At 42.4% G+C, this 22,820-nt stretch overlaps 1 protein-coding gene across 2 annotated transcripts in view; it reads left to right on the forward strand.

Annotated features, from left to right (window-relative positions):
* ptprn2 (protein tyrosine phosphatase receptor type N2) overlaps positions 1-22,820 on the forward strand; it is a 956,995-nt gene that overhangs the window by 812,468 nt on the left and 121,707 nt on the right. The window lies entirely within an intron of this gene.

The following is a 22,820-nucleotide window of genomic DNA, read 5'->3' on the forward strand; positions in this document are numbered from 1 at the left end:
CTATTGGGAGTTTTCTATTAACCTCAAAATAGTTGCAGAGATGTAGAGGATAGGATATCAAAGATGATCCTCGATAGGAGCACGAATGGCAGGATAGTTGTTATGGGGACTTTAACTTTCCAAATATTGACTGGGAATACTCTTGTTCAAGTACTTCAGATGGATCAATTTTTGTCCAATGTGTGCAGGAGGGTTTCCTGACACAGTATGTAGACAAGCCAACAAGGGGCGAGGCCACATTAGATTTGGTACTGGGTAATGAACACGGCCAGGTATTAGATTCGGAGGTAGATGAGCACTTTGGTGATAGTGATCACAATTCAAAAGTATTTAGTGATGGAAAGGGATAGGTATATATCGCAGGGCTAGAGCTATAGCTGTGGCAAAGGCAATTATGATGCGATTAGGAAGGATTTAGGATGCATAGGATGGGGATGGAAACTGCAGGGGTTGGGCACAGTTGAAATGTGGAGCTTATTCAAGGAACAGCTACTGCGGACCCTTGATAAATATGGACCAGTAAGGGAGGGAAGAAGTTATCGAGTGTGGGAGCCATGGTTTATGAAGAAAGTTGAATTGTTTGTCAAGAGGAAGAAGAAGTCTTATGTTCGGATGAGATATGTTGGCTCAGTTAGGGTGCTTGAGAGTTACAAGTTAGTCAGGGAAGAGCTAAAGAGAGAGCTAATAAGAGCCAGGAGGGGGCGTGAGAAGTCATTGGCGGATATGATCAAGGAAAACCATAAGGCTTTCTATAGCTTTATCAGGAATAAAAGATGACAAGAGAAAGATTAGGGCCAATCAAGCGTAGTAATGGGAAATTGTGTATAGGCTAGAGGAGATAGGGGAAGCGCTAAATGAATATTTTTCATCAGTATTCACACTGGAAAAAGATTATGAGAAACTGGCTACTAGACTAGATGGGATTAAGGTGCACAAGGAGGAGGTGTTAGCAATTCTGGAAAGTGTAAAAATAGATAAGTCCCCTGAGCCGGATGGGATTTATCCTAAGATTCTCTGGGAAGCCAGGGAGGAAATTGCCGAGCCTTTGGCTTTGATCTTAATGTCATCATTGTCTACAGAAATAGTGCCAGAAGACTGGAGGATAGCAAATGCTGTTCCCTTGTTCAAGAAGGGAAGTAGAGACAACACTGGAAATTATAGACCTGTGAGCCTTACTTCGGTTGTGGGTAATGGGTTGGAAAGTGTTATAAAAGATAGGATTTATAATCATCTAGAGATGAATATTTTGATTGTGGATAGTCAACATGGTTTTGTGAAGGGTAGGTTGTGCCTCACAAACCTTACTGAGTTATTTGAGAAGGTGACCAAACAACTGGATGAGGGTAAAGTGGTTGAGGTGATGTATATGGATTTCAGTAAGGCATTTGATAAAGTTCTCCATGGTAGGTTATTGCACAAAATACAGAGGCATAGGATTGATTTAGTGGTTGGGATCAGAAATTGGCTAGCTGAAAGAAGACAATGGGTGGTGGTTGATGGGAAATATTCATTTTGGAGTTCAGTTACTAATGGGGTACTGCAAGGATTTGTTTTGGGTCGACTGCTGTTTGTCATTTTTATAAACGACCTTAATGAGGGCATACAAGGATGCATTAGTAAATCTGTGAATGGCACATAGGTTGGTAGAGTTTTGGATAGTGACGAAGGACATTGTAGGTTCCAGAGAGACATAGATAAACTGCAGAGCTGGGCTGAGAGGTGGCAAATGGAGTTTAATGCAGAAAAGTGTGAGGTGATTGATTTGGAAGGAGTAACAGGAGTGCAGAGTACTGGGCTAATGGTAAGATTTTTGGTAGTGTAGATGAGCAGAGAGATCTCAAGTGTCCATGTATATAGATCCTTGAAACGTGCCACCCAGATTGATAGGATTATTAAGAAGGCATACAATGTTTTAGCTTTTATTGGTAGAGGGCTTGAGTTTCGGAACCATGAGATAATGCTGCAGCTGTACTAAACTCTGCTGCAGCCACATTTGGAGTATTGCATACCGTTCTCGTCACTGCATTAGAGGAAGAATGTGAAAGCTTTGGAAAGGGTTCAGAGGAGTTTTACTCAGATGTTGTCTGGTATGGAAGGAAGACATTATGAGGAAAGGCTGAGGGACTTGAGGCTGTTTTCATTGGAGAGAAGATTGAGAGGTGACTTAATTGAGACATATAAGGTAATCAGAGGGTTAGACAGGTTAGACTGTGAGAGCCATTTTCCTCAGATGGTGATGGCTAACATGAGGGGATAGCTTTAAATTGAGGGGTGATAGATATAAGACAGATGTCAGAGGTAGATTCTTTACTCAGTGATAATAGGGGTGTGAAATGCACTGCCTGTAATAGTAGCAGACTCGCCAACTTTAAGGGCATTTAAATGGTCATTGGATAAACAGAGGACAAAAATGAAATAGTGTATGTCAGATGGACTTCAGATTGGTTCATCAGGTCAGCACAACATCGAGGGCCAAAGGGCCTGTACTGCGCTGTAATGTTCTATGTTCTTTGGTATGAAAGGCTGAAGGCTGTTGTTTGGCCATTTATTTCCTTACCTTAAAGACTCCTCACCACTCTGGCTCATAAAGTAGAGTATTACTGATCTGAAAAGTGCCAATTTTGTGCAGCTTAAGTGCACACCACACAATCACATTTAAACTGCAAAATGTCTTGTTACTTTCAGAGGGGACAAATGTTGAAGCTCCAGTAATCCAAAAGGAAAAGAACCATGGTCCATTGCAGTAGCAAATATTGGCATCAAGTTTGTTCACAGCAATTTACCAGCAATGTGTTAACAACCAGGTAACCTGTTTATGACTTGTGGATAAATAATACAAAAGCACCAAAAAGCCTCTCCTGATCTCCCTCAGAAATTGTGTCATTGGTTCCTTTATGTCCACCTGAAAATACAGATATGTTCTCACGTTGAAGTGTCATCTGTAAGACAGGGTCTCACTGTGCACTGCTCACTTGGTGCCGCTCTGGATTTTAGACTGAATTTTTGCGCTGAGATCCTGAGGTAGAACTTAGATTTATTAACTTTCTGACTCCCTAATGACATTGTTGGTGTATCGACACCAAATGGACTGTAGTTCTTCCAGAAGACAGACCACCATCTTCTCCAGGGCAACTTGGAATGGGCGTTGGATGCTGGCCCAGCAAACGAAGTTTATATCCTGCAAGTGCTACGAGCGAGTGAGGGCAGGAATATTAGGATAGAGCAAATGAATGCATGACTGAGGAGCTGGTGTATGAGCGAAGGATTCACATTTTTGGATCATTAGAATCTCTTTTGGGGTAGAAGTGGCCGTGCAAGAAGGACGGATTGTACCTAAATTGGAAAGGGACTAATATACTGGCAGGGAAATTTGCTAGAACTACTTGGGAGGATTTAAACAAGTAAGGTGGGGGGGGACCCATGGAGATAGTAAGGGAAGAGATCAATCTGAGACTGGTACAGTTGAGAACGGAAGTGAATCAAACAGTCAGAGCAGGCAGGGACAAGGTAGGACTAATAAATTAAACTGCATTTATCTCAATGCAAGGGGCCGAACAGGGAAGGCAGATGAACTCAGGGCATGGTTAGGAACATGGGAGACTGGGATATCATAGCAATTACAGAAACATTGCTCAGGGATGGGCAGGACTGGCAGCTTAATGTTCCAGGATACAAATGCTATGGGAAGGATAGAAAGGGAGGCAAGAGAGGAGGGGGAGTGGCATTTTTGATAAGGAATAGCATTACAGGTGTGCTGAAGGGAGGATATTCCCGGAAATACATCCAGGGAAGTTATTTGGGTGGAACTGAGAAATAAGAAAGGGATGATCACCTTATTGGGATTGTATTATAGACCCTCTAATAGTCAGAGGGAAATTGAGAAACAAATTTGTAAGGAAATCTCAGCTATCTGTAAGAATACTAGGGTGGTTATGGTAGGGGACTTTAACTTTCCAAACATAGACTGGGACTGCCAAAGGTTTAGATAGAGAGGAATTTCTTAAGTGCGTACAAGACAATTTTCTGATTCAGTATGTGGATGTACCTACTAGAGAAGGTGCAAAACTTGACCTACTCTAGGGAAATAAGGCAGGGCAGGTGACTGAGGTGTCAGTGGGGGAGCACTTTGGGACCAGCGACCATAATTCTATTTGTTTTAAAATCATGATGGAAAAGGATAAACCAGATCTAAAAGTTGAAGTTCTAAATTGGAGAAAGGCCAATTTTGATGGGATGATGCAAGAGCTTTCCAAAGCTGATTGGAGGCAGATATTCGCAGGTAAAGGGATGGCTGGAAAATGGGAAGCCTTCAGAAATGAGATAACAAGAATCCAGAGAAACTATATTCCTGTTAGGGTGAAAGGGAAGGCTGGTAGGTATAGGGAATGCTGGATGACTAAAGAAATTGAGGGTTTGGTTAAGAAAAAGAAGGAAGTATATGTCAGGTATAGACAGGATAGATCCTTCAGAAGAGTATTAAGAAAGTAGGAGTATATTTAAGAGGGAAATCAGGAGGGCAAAAAGGGGACATGAGATAGCATTGGCAAATAGAATTAAGGAGAATCCAAAGGGGTTTTACAAATATATTAAGGACAAAAGGGTAACTAGGGAGAGAATAGGGCCCCTCAAAGATCGCAAGACGGCTTTTGTGTGGAGCCACAGAAAATGGGGGAGATACTTAATGAATATTTTGCATCAGTATTTACTGTGGAAAAGGATATGCAAGATATAGACAGTAGGGAAATAGATGGTGACATCTTGCAAAATGTCCATATTACAGAGGAGGAAATGCTGGATGTCTTGAAATGTTAAAGATGGATAAATCCCCAAGACCTGATCAGGTGTACCCAAGAACTCTGTGGGAAGCTAGAGAAATGATTGCTGGGCCTTTTGCTGAGATATTTGTATCATCGATAGTCACAGGTGAGGTGCCGAAAGACTGGAGGTTGGCAAACGTGGTGCCACTGTTTAAGAAGGGCGGAAAAGACAAGCCGGGAACTATAGACCAGTGAGCCTGACCTCAATGGTGGGCAAGTTGTTGGAGGGAATCCTGAGGGACAGGATGTACATGCATTTGGAAAGGCAAGGACTGATTAGGGATAGTCAACATGGCTTTGTGCGTGGGAAATCATGTCTCACAAACTTGATTGAGTTTTTTGAACAAGTAACAAAGTAGATTGATGAGGGCAGAGCAGTAGATGTGATCTATATGGAGTTCAGTAAGGCGTTCGACAAGGTTCCCCATGGGAGACTGATTAGCAAGGTTAGATCTCATGAAATACAGGGAGAACTAGCCATTTGGATACAGAGTTGGCTCAAAGATAGGAGACAGAGGGTGGTGGTGAAGGGTTGTTTTTCAGACTGGAGGCCTGTGACCAGTGAAGTGCCACAAGGATTGGTGCTGGATCCCCTACTTTTTGTCATTTACATAAATGATTTGGATGTGAGCATAAGAGGTACAATAAGTAAGTTTGCAGATGACACCAAAATTGGAGGTTAGTGGACAGCAAAGAGGGTTACCTCAGATTACAACTGGATCTGGACCAGATGGACCAATGGGCTGAAAAGTGGCAGATGGAGTTTAATTCAGATTAATGCGAGGTGCTGCATTTTGGGAAAGCAAATCCTAGCAGGACTTATACACTTAATGGTAAGGTCCTAGGAAGTGTTGCTGAACAAAAAGACCTTGGAGTGCAGGTTCATAGCTCCTTGAAAGTGAAGTCACAGGTAGGTAGGATAGTGAAGAAGGTGTTTGGTATGCTTTCCTTTATTGGTCAGAGTATTGAGTACAGGAGTTGGGAGGTCATGTTGAGGCTGTATAGGACATTGTTTAGGCCACTGTTGGAATATTGCGTGCAATTCTGGTCTCCTTCCTATCGGAAAGACGTTATGAGGCTGAGGGGTGACCTTATCGAGGTTTACAAAATTATGTAGGGCATGGATATGATAAATAAACAAAGTCTTTTCCCTGGGGTCGGGGAGTCCAGAACTAGAGGGCATAGGTTTAGGGTGAGGGGGGAAAGATATAAAAGAGACCTAAGGGGCAACTTTTTCACGCAGAGGGTGGTACGTGTATGGACTGAGCTGCCAGAAGATGTGGTGGAGGTTGGTACAATTGCAACATTTAAGAGGCATTTGGATGGGTATATGAATAGGAAGGGTTTGGAGGGATATGGGCTGGATGCTGGCAGTTGGGAATAGATTGGGTTGGGATATCTGGTCGGCGTGGACAGGTTGGACTGAAGAGTCTGTTTCCATGCTGTACATCTCTATGACTCTAAGTGAATTTTAATAAAATCTCAGAGATAGAGTGCTGCCCATCGATGAAGGGCTTTTGCCCAAAATGTCGATTTTACTGCTCCTCGGATGCTGCCTGAACTACTGTGCTCTTCCAGCACCACTAATCCAGATGCTGCCAATAGATGACCATATGTGTCATTGACGAGGGGTCTTGAAGGAATATCTTAAAGGAGAAGCTGACCACCTCCCACCTGCCTTGTGAGGTGCAAAGATTTTGCTAGAGTGAGATCAAGATGTCTGCAATACCAGTGGTCAGCTTTTTTTCATTCACTCATGGGATGTGGCCATCACTGGCTGTCCAGCATTTACTGCCTGTCCCCAGTTGCCCTTGAGAAGGTGGTGGTAAGCTGTCTTCTTGAACCATTGCAATCCACCCACTGTGGGTTGACCCACAAATACTGTTAGGGCAGGAATTCCAGAGGTTTAACACAGCCACACTGAAGGAATGATGATATATTTTGAAGTCAGGAACGGGAGTGGCTTGGAGGGAAATTTGCAGGTGGTGGTGTTCCTATGTCATGTGCTGCCTTTGTCCTTTGAGATGGAAGTTGTTGTGATTTTGGAAGGTGCTATCTGAGAATCGCTGATGAATCTTTTTTCTCTCCTGTAGCAAAAGAAAGTATTAGTAAGCGATGCAAAATCATTTTTTGTGACTCTTTAAAGGCTTGCTCTGCGAGAAAATGGCTTAGGTTGAAGTATCAGCAGACAATGAGCAGTGAATGTCAGAGGTGGCAGCCATGTTGGGGCTTGTACCATGGCAACAGGGCACTTTTTAGAGTGCCAGCCAAATAGGAGATGGAAGAAAGTGCTGAAAATGTGTTGCTGGTTAAAGCACAGCAGGTCAGGCAGCATCCAAGGAACAGGAAATTCGACGTTTCGGGCCAGAGCCCTTCATCAAGAAAGTGGCCAAGTACAATTAGTAACTCAGCAACAGTTCAGCCACAAAGCTTCAGAACTCAAATAGCGAAAAACTTTCTAACATCTCAATAAACTCTCTGGCAGTCCGACGCTAACGGGCAGCAGACAGTTTGAGTCTGGTGAGAAAAGCCTTTGAAAGTTTGCAACCCTGACCACACTTTAACAACCTCCGGAAGGAGCAGCAAATAGGTTTCCCATTCCCTATTTACCTTTGAAACTTTCAGCCTGTCATAGTGATTTTGGGATCCCAAGATGACCTCTGGGACCATGATTTTGAAGTTAACCATAGCACTGTTTGAAAATCCGCCCCTGAATGTTTGTTGGCATCAGGGCACACCACGAGTCACGCCTTTTGTGCCCGAAGGTGAGGCAAAGCAATTCCATGCTCAGAGAGTTACAGAGGGAGATTCCTTCACTGTCTCTGGAGCTTTAGTCTGAGCAGCTGCATGTACAGCCATCACTACTTGGAGGATGCAAGTTTGGATCAGTACAGAGAGTGTACAAGGCATGCAAAAGGAGAGATAGCTGTTAGCAGCTTCCTCGTGGCTGGCGTAAGATCCCTCATGAAAGCAGCAATTCAGAGCAGGATGGGGCGTTTGGCCTTCTTAGCGTGTTTCATCATTCCGTACAATTATGGCCAATCTGATTTTGGCTTTACTTCTACACTACTGCCTGCTCCCCACCACCTCCAACACCCATAACGAGGCCAAACATCTTCCCCACTCAGCACTGACTGACCCATTCAATGACCCAGTCTCCACTGCACTTTAGGGAAGAGAATTCCAAAGGCACATGACCCTCTGAGAGAAAACACTTCTTAAATGAGATAACTCAAATGTTTATGTTAGATAGATTCCCCCAAAATACGTCCACACTATATAGTCCTCACACTTTGCAATAAGATCACACGTCGCTCTTCCACACTTTAATGGGTGTTTAGGGCCCATCCTGTCCAACCACTCCTCATACATAAACCCCTTTAGCCCAGGGGTCAGTTAAATTAACTTCTTCTGAATTGCTTCCACTGCAGTTATATCATTTTTCAGACAAAAAGATTGATTCTTCACAACATTCTGGATGTGAATTCAAAAGCCTTGTGCAGCTATAGAAAAATATCCCTAATTTATGCTTAATTTCTCTTGCAACAATATTTTTTATTCATTCATAGGATGTAGGCATCACTGGCCAGACCCACATTAATTGCCCATCCCTAACCACCCAGGGTGACTACATTGTTGAGAGTCCAGAGTCACATATAATTCAAACTCCACCATCGGCCAGAGCAGGATTTAAACCTGAATCCCCAAATCATTACTCTAGATTAGTAGTCTGGCAATAATACCAATAGGCCATCACCTCCCCCATAAATGAGAACATTCTAGCACATCTTTAACATATTCTAGCATTTTCATCAGTGTTGATGTTAGACGAACTAGTCTGTAATTCTGTGTTTTCTCTATCCCTTTTTAAATAGTGGGGTTCCATCTCTCACCCTCCAAGATGTAGGACCTGCCCTACAGTCTATAGAATTTTAGAAGATGACCATCAACAATGCAATATTTCCATGATCCACCTCTTTTGGCACTATCAGACATAGATTATTAGGCCCCTGTGATTTGTTTGCCTTTAACCCCATTAATTTCCCCAGATACTCATTTCTTTCAATTCTGCCTCTCACTAGATCCTTGGTTCCCTGAAATCTCAAGATCCTGAGAACTAAATTGTTCTTATGTGAGAAACTATTGTCACCAACAGTACTGGGAGTAAATAACTACCATAACTAAAACTTTGGGGAAAATGCAAGGGAACTAATATGACTAAAGACATCCTGGTACCAATATATGGTGGCTTAGTGGTTAGCACAGCTGCCTCACAGCACCAGGGACTTGGGTTCAATTCTGGCCTTGGGCGACTGTCTGCTTGGAGTTTGCATATTCTCCTCTGTGTCTGCATAAGTTTCCTCCCACAGTCCAAAAATGTGTAAGTTAGGCGGTTTAGCCATGGGAAATGCAGGATTATTGGGGGGGGGGGGGGCGATCTGGGTGGGATGCTATTTGGAGATTTGGTGTGGACCTGTTTCCACACTCATAGAGTCCTACAGCACAGAGACAAACCCTTTGACCCAAATTGATCCATGCTGACCAAAATTTCCATCTGCACTTGGCCCATATCTTTCTAAACGTTTCCTATCTGTCTATTTGTCCAAATGCTTTTTAAATATTGTTAATATACTCACCTCAACTACCTCTGCTGGCAGCTCATTCCATATGTGTACCACCCTCTGTATAAAATGTTGCCCTCAGGTTCCTTTTATTCTTTCCCCTCTAACCTTAAACTGACGCCCTCTAATCATCAATTCCCCAACCCTGGGAAAAGGACTGAGTGCATTCACCCTATCCATGCCTTTCATGATCTTATACACTTCTCTAAGATCTCCCCTCAGTCTCTTACACTCTAAAGAAAAAAGTCCTAGCTTGTCCAACCTCTGCCTATAATTCAGACCGTTGAGTGTTGGCAACATTCTTGTACATTTCTTCTGCACTCTTTCTAGTTTAATAACATCCTTCCTATAGCAAGGTGACCCAAAACTGAATACAATACTCCAAAGGTTCCTGATGAAGGGCTTATGCCCGAAACGTCGAATTTCCTATTCCTTGGATGCTGCCTAACCTGCTGTGCTTTAACCAGCAACACATTTTCAACTACAATACTCCAAATGCAGCCTCACCAACATCCTGTACAACTGCAACATAACTTCCCAACTTTTAACCCAGTGCTTCGGATGATGAAGGCCAGTGTGCCAAAAGCCTTCTTTACGGCCCTGTCTACCTGTGACTCCACTTTTAGAGAACTGTGCACCTGCACTCCAAGGTCCCTCTATTCTACTAAACTCCCTAAGACACTACCATTCACCATGAAGCTCCTCCCTTGATTTGACTTTCTAAAATGCAAGACCTCACACTATGTATATTAAACTCCATTTGACATTTTTCGGCCCACTTCCCCAGCTGATCATGATCATGCTGCAATTTCTGATAATCTTCCTCACTGTCCACAATACCACCTATTGTAGTGTCATCAGCAAGCTTATTAATCATGGCTTGCACATTCTCATCCAAATCACTGACATAGATAGCAAACAGCAGTGGGCCCAGCACTGACCCCTGAGGTACTCCACTAGCCACAGGCCTCCAGTCCGATAAGCATCCTTCCACTATTACCCTCTGCTTCCCACCATCAAGTCGATTGTGTATCCAGTTTGCCAGTTCCCTCTGGATTCCATGCGGTCTAACCCTCCAAAGCAGCCTACCATGTAGAATCTTATCAAAGGCCTTACTGAAATCCATATAGGCTACACCTACTGCCCTGCCCAGTCTACCTTCCTGGTCACTTCATCAAAGAACTCTTAACAAATTTGTGAGGCATGATCTCCCATGCACAAAGTTGTGCTGACTATTCCTAATCAATCTCTGTCTTTCCAACTGCATGTATGTCTTATCTCTGAGAATCTTCTCACATAACTTACCCACCACAGATGTGAGGCTTACTGGTCTGTAGTTCCCAGGGTTTTATTTGCAGCCCTTCTTGAATAAGGGCACAACATTCACTACCCTTCAGTCTTCCGAGACCTCACCCCATGGCTAAAGATGAAGCAAAAATATCAGCTAGGGCTCCCACAATTTCTTCACTAGCCTCTTGTGGTGTTCTTGGATATATCTGATTAGGACGAGAAGATTTATTCACCTTCATACATTCTGATACATCTAACACCTCCTCTGTTGTGATATGGACTGTCCCCAAGATATGACCACTAATGTCCCCAAGGTCTCAAATCTTCATGTCTTTCTTCACAGTAAACACAGAGGAGAAATATCAATTGAGGATTTTGCCTGTCTCCTGCAGCTCTGCACATACATGTCCACTTTGGTCCTTGAGGGATCCTATTCTCTCTCAACTTATTCTTTTTCCTCTGATATCCTTAAAGAACCACTTTGGATTCACCCTAATTGTCTCAGTCAAGGCTATCTCTCGCCCCCTTTCCATCCTCCTGATTTCCTTCTTCAGTAAACTCCTGTATCCCCTATATACCTCCAGGGATTCGCCTGATCCCAGCTGCTTGTACCTGAGCTATGCTTCTTTCTTTTTCTGGTCAAACCTCAATATCTCTTGTCATCCAGAGTTTCCTATTCCTGCCAACTTTGCCCTTCATCCTTACAGGAACATATAGAATTCTAGCTACCTCACCTTTTAAAGGCCTCCCACTTGCCAGAGGTCCCTCTGTCTGCAAACAAACTACTCCAATCAACCCCTGCAAGCTTCTGTCTAATTCCATCATAATTTGCCTTGCCCCAATTTCGAATTTGAAGCTGTGCACCATAACTATTTTAAAATTAATAGAAGTATGGTCACTGATCTCAAAGTGCTCCCACACTGTCACTTCAGTCACCTGTCCTGCTCTATTTCCCCATCGGGTTTTGCTCCTTCCCAAGTTGGGCCCTCTATATACTGCTTGAGGAAACTTTCCTGAATGCACTTGACAAATTCCACCCCACCTAAGCCCTTAATGCTTAGTTCCAGTCGATGTAAGGAAAATTAAAATCCCCTCCTATGACAACCCTATTGCTCCTGCAAGTCACCCCAGTCTCCCTGTACATTTGTTCCACTAATTTCCGTTGACTATTTGGGGGCCTATAGGGCAACCCCAATAATTTCACCATCCCCTTCTTATTTCTTAGCTCCACCCACAAAGCCTCACTGGGTGATTCTTCAGTTATTTCATCTCTGGATACTGCTGCGATACTTCAAATCAAAAATGCATACTGTAGGGATTCTATGAAATGAATGGCTTACTGGTACCTTCAACGTTATTATACAGCCAATTTGCTTTGCTCTCTTATGTGCCGTCCTCCATAGCAGCATACTCAGTGCAGCCACAGCGCAGACTCCCTTCCCCTCATTGTACCCACTGTCCCTAACTGGATGCACGTTCTTTGGTTGAACGGAGAACACAGCACTTTCAGCTCGGAATGAGCACGGTGGAAAAATTGAGATCATGTCAGGCAGAGCAACTCAGCAATGCAAGGGAAAGGCGGGAGGGAGGAGGGGATGTGAATGTCAAGAAAACAAATGGGAAGGCAGGGAAAAGAAAATAACTCTCACAAAGCAAGTGAGTTTTTAAAACTCGGCGGGCAATTTCTGAATAATTTTCATTGCTTTGGTGAAGTCGTGTTGGATTTGGGACTATTGTATGTTTCTGTCAGAGAACCAGCACAGGGATGATAGGCTGGCTGGTGACCTCACATGCGATGATATTTTGTGTATCCTCAGTTGATAATTACTTCTATGCTGTGATATTTTTCACATGGCATTAAAATACTTGGAACATGGATCTTTTCCAGATGCCAAGTGTGCACATAATTGTAGTCATATAACTGTATATGTTTTAGTGCGTTACTAAACACCATTAATGCTGACATTCAGATTGAAATTTACATGGGTTAGGAACAGAAATGTTGCAATATATTTACTTATCCCTGAATAGATTGCATTCAGTCAAGCTAAGCTACATCAATTCTTACATTTGATCCATGCTGTTACGAATGTGGTAATTTGATTTATTTCTTCATGGAATATGGTGTCAATAGAAAGGCCAGTATTTATTGCCCATCTCAAATTTCCCTTCATCATTTGCAGTTCATGGAATGAAGGCAAACCAACATCTCATAGGGCGACAATGTTAGGATTTTGGTGAATGGTGAGAAAGTTCCAGTCAGGATGGTGCTTGGCTCGGAGGGGAATTTGGAGGGGTGCTATCCTGTCCACCTGCTGCCTTGTCCCTCTGTAGGTGGTAGAACTTGCAGGTATGAAAGGTGCTATCAAAGGAGCACTGGTGAATATCTGCTATGCATCATGTAGATGGAATACCCTGTGTGTTGGTGGGAATGAATACTTAAGGTGGTGATTGGGCTGCTTTGAACCAGATGGTGTTGGGCTGCTTGTGTGTTGTTGGAGCCGCATACGTCCAGACAAGTCGAGTGTGTTCCATCATGGAATATTGCGTGCAATTCTGGTCTCCCTCCTATTGGAAGGCTGTTGTGAAACTTGAAAGGGTTCAGAATGATTTACAAGGATGTTGCCAGGGTTGGAGGGTTTGAGCAATGGGGAGAGGCTGAATAGGCTGGGGCTGTTTTCCCTGGAACGTCAGAGGCTGAGGGATGACTTTATTGAGGTTTTTAAAGTCATGAGGGGCATGGATAGGCTATATAGACAAGGTTTTTTCCCTGGGGTGGGGAAGTCCAGAACTAGAGAGCATAGGGTGAGAGGGGAAAGATTTAAAAGGGACCTATTTCACACAGAGGGTGGTGTACGTATGGAATGAGCTACCAGAAGAAGTGGTGGAGGCTGATAAAATTAGATTTAAAAGGCACTTTATTGAGTATATGAATAGAAAGGGTTTAGAGTAATATGGGCCACATGCTGGCAAATGGGACTAGATTAAGTTAGGATATCTGGTCAGCATGGATGAGTTGGACTGAAGGGTCAGTTCCCATGCTGTGACTCTATGACACAAAAACTGATGGGGGTACTCTGTACAAGCCTGCTGACTTTATATATCATTTGTGTGTGGGGGGATTTTTTTGACATTGATTGGTGATGTCAGTTGTGAGGCAGGAAACCAGTTGCTGAAAGTTAAGGAAATGGAAGTGAGGCCAAATATATACATGAGCAACTGACTCGCTTTCACACAGTCCCTGCCCAGAGCTACCCCCATGTGTGTCCATCGAAATAAAAACATATAGAGCCTATAAATAGAGGCATCCAGCCCAAATAATACCACTTCAGTACAGTGCAAACTAAACCTGAATCTTGAAATACAGTCATCAGTCATTTAACTCCTGAGAATAGCAGAAGCAGATGTGTTGGTTACGATGGTATCACTCTGTTATTTTGAAAGTCTGTAGGTGGTAGCAGGAAGGGGAAATGTCAGAAGAAGTTCCATGGTGTGTTGAACAATAGCCCTAGAGACTCCTAACTTCTCAGCTCAGCATTTTAAAATCTCCTGTAACAAGCCAATTAGAATTGACATAAATCAGACATCAGTTCACAAGCAAAGGCCGTTTCAAACAAAAGGGTCAATTTTACTTTGGGTCGTTGACATAACAAAGAAGGATTTCACATAGTTGCGAGCAGTCACCATGTTTCACACACAATCATGTGGTTATGTCCAGTTTTACAGACTTTCCTGCTTGGCGTCTGCAAATATTTCAGCTCGTGAATCACTTTCAACAGTGGCCATGTCCATCCGACATCCCGAGATATGGTTAAAACCAACAAGGCATATGTCTGTGAGCATTCTTTCATTCAGGTCATAACAGTTCTGATTCTTTAAACATGGGGGGTGGGGGGGGGGGATGGGGGTCGTGGAATGCAACAATCTGAAGTAACAGTATGAATCATAGCATCCCTACAGTGCAGATAGAGCATCCCATCCAGACCCATGCCTCCAACCTATCCACTGCACTTTACCATGGCTAATCTACCCAGCCTGAACATCCCTAGACACTCTGGGGTAATTTAGCATGGCCAATCCACCAAACCTGCACATCTTTGGATTGTGGAAGGAAACCAGAGCACCAAATGGAAACACATGCAGACACAGCAAGAACATGCAAGTTCCACATAGGTAGTCACCCCAGCCTGGAATCGAACCCAGGCCCCTGTGAGGCAGCAATGCTAGTTGCTGTGCCACCATACCACCTCCTTACCATTTCTGGCTTTATTTCTGTGCTTCTTCCAACTGTATACAGACACAGTAACACAGTCTCTCCTCTATTCTCAGATATTTGCTTCAAAACTGGGATCTGTTTGAAAAATGCCAAACAAAACTCTTCCATTTGGCGATAATCTTGCATTATACAAATTCTCATTATGTTCAGAATTGCCAAAGATAAAGCACAGACTGAAACTCAACCATATTGCAATTAACTTCTATTTACTTGATGTTCCTTGGCTGTTCATTCCAATAGCAAGCTGAGGTCACAAGGACATGGTGTTATAATTAGGAAACCAGTTAACTCTCCATAAGGTTATGGCACAAAATACACAACAGACTTTTCCTGGTGCATAGATTATCATGCAGAAAATACAAATTTTTCTGAGAACATGGCAAATCAATCTGTTTGACCCCCAGAAGAAAAACATCTGAACTGAAAAAGAATTTCTCATCATCTTTTCCAAGCACAACATCTTTTAACACTCTAACAACTATATTATTCCATAATGTGCAGGTCCCTTAGTCACATTTTGCAACTAAATACTTTGCATTGACAGTAACATAAGGCTTAACTTGCAACAAAAGCAATCAGCTGGAGCAGTTATGCAACTTACATGAGTTCATAGAACCTCAATGCTTTTCCAAACAAATATTTGCTTTGTTCCTGGTTAACCCATTTTCATTCAATTAACATGAGATCTCCTTTCCCATTCTCTGTAGACTTTCTGGTTTTTCCACATCCCTGGCTAAAAGGTTGTGCAATAATTTTGCATTCCTCATGTTGTCTTTTTAAAAGATATTAAGCAGATTGTGTACAGTCTAGATGAGGGATAGCATTTGTGATGGGTTGAAATGGTTTCACCATTTGTTGGACTTGGTTAACTTTGGCGTGAACAACATTGCTGATTGGTGGCAATCTATCTGATATTTGGGCATGGCTATTATGAACTGGAAACTAAGGATAAACCCACTGTTTTCCTGCTCATTTCCCAGTCAACGTTTCGCCCATAAACTCTTCATCACGGATTAGGCTCAAAACGTCAATTCTCCTGCTCCTTATTGCTGTCTGACTGGCTATGCTTTTCTAGCACCTCACTCACCCACTCTGATCTCCAGCATCTGCAGTCCTCATTGTTTCCTACTTTTTTAAATCATAAGATCATAACAAACAGGTGGCAGGAGCAGGCCTTTTGACCCAATAAACATGCTCACCATTTAATAAGGTCACACCTGATCTGATTGTGGCCTTTCCTCCCACAGTTCAAAGATGTGCAGGTCAGGTGAATTAGCCATGCTACATTACCCATAGTGTTAGGTGCATTTGTCAGAGGGAAATGGGTCTGGTGAGTTACGCTTCGGAGGGTCGGTGTGGACTGGTTGGGCCGAAGGGCCTGTTTCCACACTGTAGGGAATCTAACCTAATCCAACTGTACATTTTCACCAATGTTTCAGTTTGCTGATGATTAAGGCCCACTTTAGCTGCTTTAAGAACTTCATTTACGTTGTTTCAATATTTAGCTGAGAGAGTTTGATAACCTTTTTCACTAATCACAAATATTCTTAATAAACTCCTGGTTCTCCGCATCACTGAGCAATAGCTTTGTCAGCTCCCATTGTGGTAAGAATGGCCATTTAAACTTGCTGAAGTTTTAATTTCCATTCCAGCACCTGTATCCGCTCCTGCAGCTCTCTACTGTCAACACTGGACTCAGCCTTTTCACTTCTCATGCCTTTTCCTTGTCACATCATGAGCTGTTAGAACTGTCTCTCCCTGCTTTGTCACATCTTGCACGAGCTGGGCAAGAGCTTCCATCCTGAGTTACAAGTTCAGCGATGGCCCTGGAAGTAAGCACCATGGGGCAGGTTAGCTTTTCCCATGCGATATTGTGGTTGTCAGCTCTTCACCTGTGCACACACATCACACTGTCACCATGGGGGGGGGGTCAAGATCGAGTGCCATATTTAAAGGGCATCTGGACAGGCATGCTAGCGAGAAGGTTTCTGCTCTGCCATGATGATGTGAGATGCTCCCAACATCAGGGTCAGCCTTGCCAACTTCTCATGAATCTCATCTTAGCCCACGTTGCTCAAACCCCTGTAAGATTCCACCCAGTCTTGCAAAATTCCTAAAGACTCGATTCTGTTTTCCTTCCAAATTTTGAAATTTCTCTGTATAGGCTTTTAGTCCGACCTTATAGGCATTGAAAATGCAATTGTTATTCTGTCATAGCCAGCTGATTACTCTCTAAAATGAGTTGAGTATCTCTCCAAAGCTGTTCCAATAAAATATAAACTTTGTGGGCTAATCTTTTTTATACTATTTCAGTTTACTCACAACTTTCTCAATGATCCAAGGTATGTTTTTTTGCCTTCCATATTAATTTGGGCATCACACAAATATTCTTTACTAAAACAAAAGTGCAAGTTTTTGAGTTTTCAAAATCCTGTCTTTTTCCTTCTAATGCATGAGGCTTGAGCCTTCATCTTACAGGATTAGTGTGGTGCTGGAAAAGCACAGCAGGTCAGGCAGCATCCGAGGAGCGAAAAAATCGACGTTTCGGGCAAAAACCCTTCATCAGGAAAGGCTTATATATCTTAGCTTCCTGATGAAGGGTTTTAGCCTGAAAAGTCGATTTTCCTGCTTCTCGGATGCTGCCTGACCTGCTGTGCTTTTTCAGCACCACACTAATCTTGACTCTAATCTCCAGCATCTGCAGTACCCACTTTCACCTTCATCTTCCAGTTCTAATACAGCCCACAGATCAGAGAGATCTACAGGACAGAGAAAAGGCCCTTCAGTCTATCAGGTCCATGCTGGTCAAAAACAACCACCTAACTATTGTAATCCCAATTTCCAGCATTTGGTTCATACCTTGTATACCTTAGCATTGCAAGTGCACATAAAGTCATAGAGTCATAGAGATGTACCACCCACAACCCTTCAGCCCAAATCATTCATGCCAATTGGATTTCATAACCTAATCTAGTCCCATTTGCCAGCATTAGACCTATATCCCTCTAAACCCTTCCTGTGCATATACCCATCCAGATGCCTTTTAAATGATGTAATTGTACCAGCCTCCACCACTTCCTCTGCCAGTTCATTCTATACAGGCACTACCTTCTGTGTGAAAAAGTTGTCCATTAGATCCTTTTAAATCTTTCTTTTCTCATCTTAAACCTGTGCCCTCTAGTTTTGGACTCCCCTACCTTGGGGAAAAGACCTTGTCTATTCATATCATCCATGCCCCTCATTATTTGATAAAGCTCTACAAGGTCTCCGACACTCCATGGAAAATAGCCTCAATCTATTCAGCCTTTCCCAATACCTCAAACTCTTCAACACTAAGTCCTTATTAAAGGTTATGAGGGTTTCTGCCTCAACCACGTTTATTGGCAGTGAGTTTCAGATTCCCACTATTTCTCTTCAAAATTCAATTTTCAAGTGTTTTCATTCCAATTCTCTGTCTCTGACTCTTTCCTCATTTTGTAACTTCATCTATTTTTCATGTAAACCAATTTCTGCTCATTCATCCTAAACATTAGTAGGAAAATCCTTTCTTCCTGAAGTTTCAAGTGCTGTGCCATATCTCAGCTTTTCTAGATCCTGATTTCAGTCACTAATTAATCCCACTGCCAAAGCCTTCAAATTAACATTTGTTAACTGTTCCAAGGCACCAAAAAAAGATCCATTCTCTACTAAAGGGTCTGAGCAATAGAGTGTCATGTTCAATTTCCCTAACAGACCAAAAGTAAATTTGAAATATTGGGTGAATTGTTGGTACATTTAAATGTACCAGTTTGCCTGTCTCAGCAATTTCAGAGCCCCCATACTAATACCTTGGATACAATTCAATATGTATAATACAAGTCCAAACAGCACAGGAACAGGCCCTTTGACCAATGCCAACTCTAATCTTTATTTAGCTGCAAATGTGTTGCTGGTCAAAGCACAGCAGGTTAGGCAGCATCTCAGGAATAGAGAATTCGACGTTTCGAGCATAAGCCCTTTTTACTAATCTTTATTTAGACCCACTACTTGTTGCCTATGTGCAGTTTCTATCCCTCTGTCTCCCGTTCATAAGAAAGAATCCCCACAAAATCAACAGAAAGAAAACTGGTAGCCAAGATTTCTGTTTTAAAATGTTCACCAAAATAAACCAACTAAAATCAGCATTTTATAAACATTAATTAACAAGCAAGAGACATTTCAGACAAATAACTAGTCATTACAACTAAGATAGGCTTCATGCAATTGCCAGCTGTCACATTATCTCCCACACAAATGTGCACGCAGGTTTTATATGTTGGCCTCCACTATACAGGACCACTTCCATACCACTCAATTGGTTTGGGTCTTGCGTCACATTCAATCTGCAGGAAGAGTGAGCCTCGTGTGCAGTGAGGGAGGTCCCCTGACATATGCGGTGGCAGCGAGAGCAAACAGCCTGAGGTCTCCCCAAGAGTGTGTCAAAGCAGAGGTAATCAAGTCTTTGTAGGGAGTGATATTTCAGCATGGCTAAGCACTTAAGGCAGACTTGGGTGGCACAGTAGCTGTGGTTAGCACTGCTGCCTCGCAATGCAAGGGACCTGATCTCAATTCCAGCCTTGGGTGACAGTCTGTGCAAACTTTGCACGTTCTCCCCATGTCTATGTGGGTTTCCTCTGGGTGCTCTGGTTTCTTCACACAGTCCGAAGATGTGTAGGTTAGGTGAATTGGCCATGCTAAATTTCATCACAGATGTGTAGGCTAGGTGCATCAGTTAGGGGCAATTTAGGGGAGTGAGTCTGGGTGGAATACGTTTTGAAAGATCAGTGTGGACTTATTGGGCTAAATGGCCTGTTTCCACACTGTAGGAATTCTATGACTGTTGAAATTTTAATTTTATTTATTTTTCTACTTTATATTAAGAAGTATTGTAATGTTTAACTTTTAACGTGTTTCTTTATTTTTCTCCTTTGTACCTAAGATTTTGTACCTAGATACCTTTGTTCTAAGATTGACTAGGAATGGCAACATTGGACACTTCTCACTGTACTCATGTGCTTCTATATTTGAGCATATGTGAGAATAAAACCTAATTCTATTTCTAATTCTAATCTATGAACTGTCTTTCAATCAGCTCACAATGATCCTGATGGCGTGGGATCTCCAGAGACTCCTTTAAATTACCCATTTCAACATTGACTCCAAAAACACTGAAACAACAACAAAAGGTCTAGTCTAATTCACAAATCCTTGCCTTTCTTGTCTTCAGTTGTCTGCTCTTTCTAAACATATATTGTACTAGCGTGGCTGTTCTTCAATGTTCAAAACCTGCCAAACAGAAAAATGTTTCAATAGGAGAGACCTTTGCTGGTTTTCTCTTGCATAAGTATGCAATATGTTCTGAACTGCCAAAGAGTGAAAAAACAAACCGAAACTTTACAAATAGCTTTCTATTTACCCTTTACTACTGAACATTATCTAAGTCATGTGCATTTCTTGAAGTCTAATTATGCCATAATCAAGAAACCAATTAATTCTCTTTCAGAATACTCACCAGGCCACTTCAGACTTAAAGGGGTCATTGCAAAAGGAAAGACTACAAACTTTTCCTAGCACATGGACCATCAGAGGAGGTTTGGGAGGGAATGCAGAGAATAAAGAGATCAATACAACTCATGCAGTATTCTTCCAGTAGCCCTTTTGAGAATGTGAGAATGACTTTTCCAGAAAATAATGGCCAGGCCAGGAATGACACTGACTGGATAAGACTAAGAATGTTTTGAAGTCAGTTACACTTGCAACATATAAATAACCTTGCTCGCTCAATCTGGAATCAGAGTTTAGAGAGATTTCCAAATTAAGAGACAACATTTATGAGCAGATCCCAGCTCTATATTAGCCTCCAAACTACATAATCTGAACTGCTGGTTCCATGAGCAATATGGAGTCATCTCCAGGATTCGGTGGCTGGACAGGCTTAAGTCAGAGGCCATTATAGAGGTTAATTGAATCATGAGGGGACTGGATAGGGTAAATAGATGAGGTCTTTTCGCTGGTGTGGAGGAGTCCAAAATTAGACGTCATTGGTTTAAGGTGAGAGTGGAAAGATGTAAAAGGAACCTAAGGGGCAACTTTTCCACATAGAGTACGGTGCATGTCTGGAACGAGCTGCCAGAGGAAGCGGTGGAGGCTGTTAAAAGATGGGTATATGAATTGGAAGGGTTTCGAGTGATGTGGGCCAAGTGCTGGCAAATGAGGCTAGATTAATTTAGGATATCTGACCAAAGGGTCTGTTTCCGTGTTGTACGTCTCCATGACTCTAAATCATCAGAAGAAGAAATTTAGTGTGAGATGCAATGAAAGGTGGAATAGGAAGTAAGAGGTTAATGGTCATATGACAGCAACAGCTTATGTTTATGAAGTACCTTTAATGTCATAAAACATCCCAAGGTGCTTTGCAGGAATATTATAAAATGAAACAAAAACAACCAAAGAAGATATTAGGTCACATGACCAAAAGCAGTAGGCTTTAAGGAGTGTCAGAAGGGAAGAAAGCAAGGTAGAGAGTCAGAGAGGTTTAGGAAAGATATTCTAGAATTTGAGATCTTGGCAACTAAAGGCATGGTCACTAATAGTGAAATGATTCAGCTGGATGGTGAAGATGCCAGAATTGGATGTGTATGAGTTATGCAATTGGAGAAGAGTAGAGAGACAGTGAAAGGTGAGATATGGAGGGATTTGACTGTAAGAATGAAAACTTTAAAATCAACGTGGAACTTGACCAGTAACCAACATAGATTGGTAAGAAAAGGATGGCAGATGATCAAATTAATATCAAGGCATTAGAGCTTTGGTTGATTCTGGAGTAGGGGAAGTCAGGAATGCAGCGACATAGTTCAGACTAGGGATAACAAAGGCACGGAGAAGAGTTTCAGCAGCAGATGAAGAGAGATGGGAATGAAGCTGGACAATGTAGCTGAGTTAGAAATATGTGATGATAATTTTGGCTTGAAAATGTGCAGGACTCCAGGGTCAATGTTGGTTGGTGGCAACTGGAGGAGCCGAAAGGGAAAGATGAATCTTTGAAGCTGTTTCAATTTTGGCCATATCAATTTAATATTAATTTATTCAGTAGATTACCATTTGTGCAAACTATTCAACAACACTTTCTGCAATCCAAGATGGCATCAGAATGTGGCGGTGTTATCTACTTATTATTCTACCTAGGTACAAGTGACAATATATTAAATAAATTTAAATACATCTAAAGTTCATTCAAGGGTCAAACATTATTTCAAGATTGCCAAGGGACTGGTGTGGTCCCTGAATCATAGCCTGTCAGCTGCTTGCTCAGCATGCTAGATAGTCAGCCAAGAGTTTGCTGGGTACCAAGAAGGAACTGAGACACGAATGTGTCATTGTGCTCATCATTCTTGATGATGCTGGCTGCCCTGAACCCTGCTGAACATAGTCCCTTGATACCATGAGGCATCTCCTCCATTGGGATCAGCAGAAGCAATTGTCCCTGTTGCCCATAGGTTCAGCTCAGCTCCTTTTAATTGTATGCTATCTTGAAGAAAAGACAAAATATCAGAGATTGTTTAGTAACATATGTGGGTAATAGGACTGCGATTATTAAATAACTGGAGGTATGTGGTAGCAATGAGAGGTGAATTGGAGCAGGGTAGCATTGGTAGATTTGTGAGGTTGAGGCTGAATGTCCATCTGGATGTTAGGCATGAGCCCTGAGGACCAGGAAAGGCTGCTGAGTGAGAGATGGTAATGTGATGCATTGGGCAGCAGGAGAGGCTCCTGTTATGGTGGATGGAAGATGTCACG

This window comes from Hemiscyllium ocellatum, chromosome 5, assembly GCF_020745735.1.
Source record: "Hemiscyllium ocellatum isolate sHemOce1 chromosome 5, sHemOce1.pat.X.cur, whole genome shotgun sequence".
Classification (NCBI taxonomy): Eukaryota; Metazoa; Chordata; class Chondrichthyes; order Orectolobiformes; family Hemiscylliidae; genus Hemiscyllium; species Hemiscyllium ocellatum.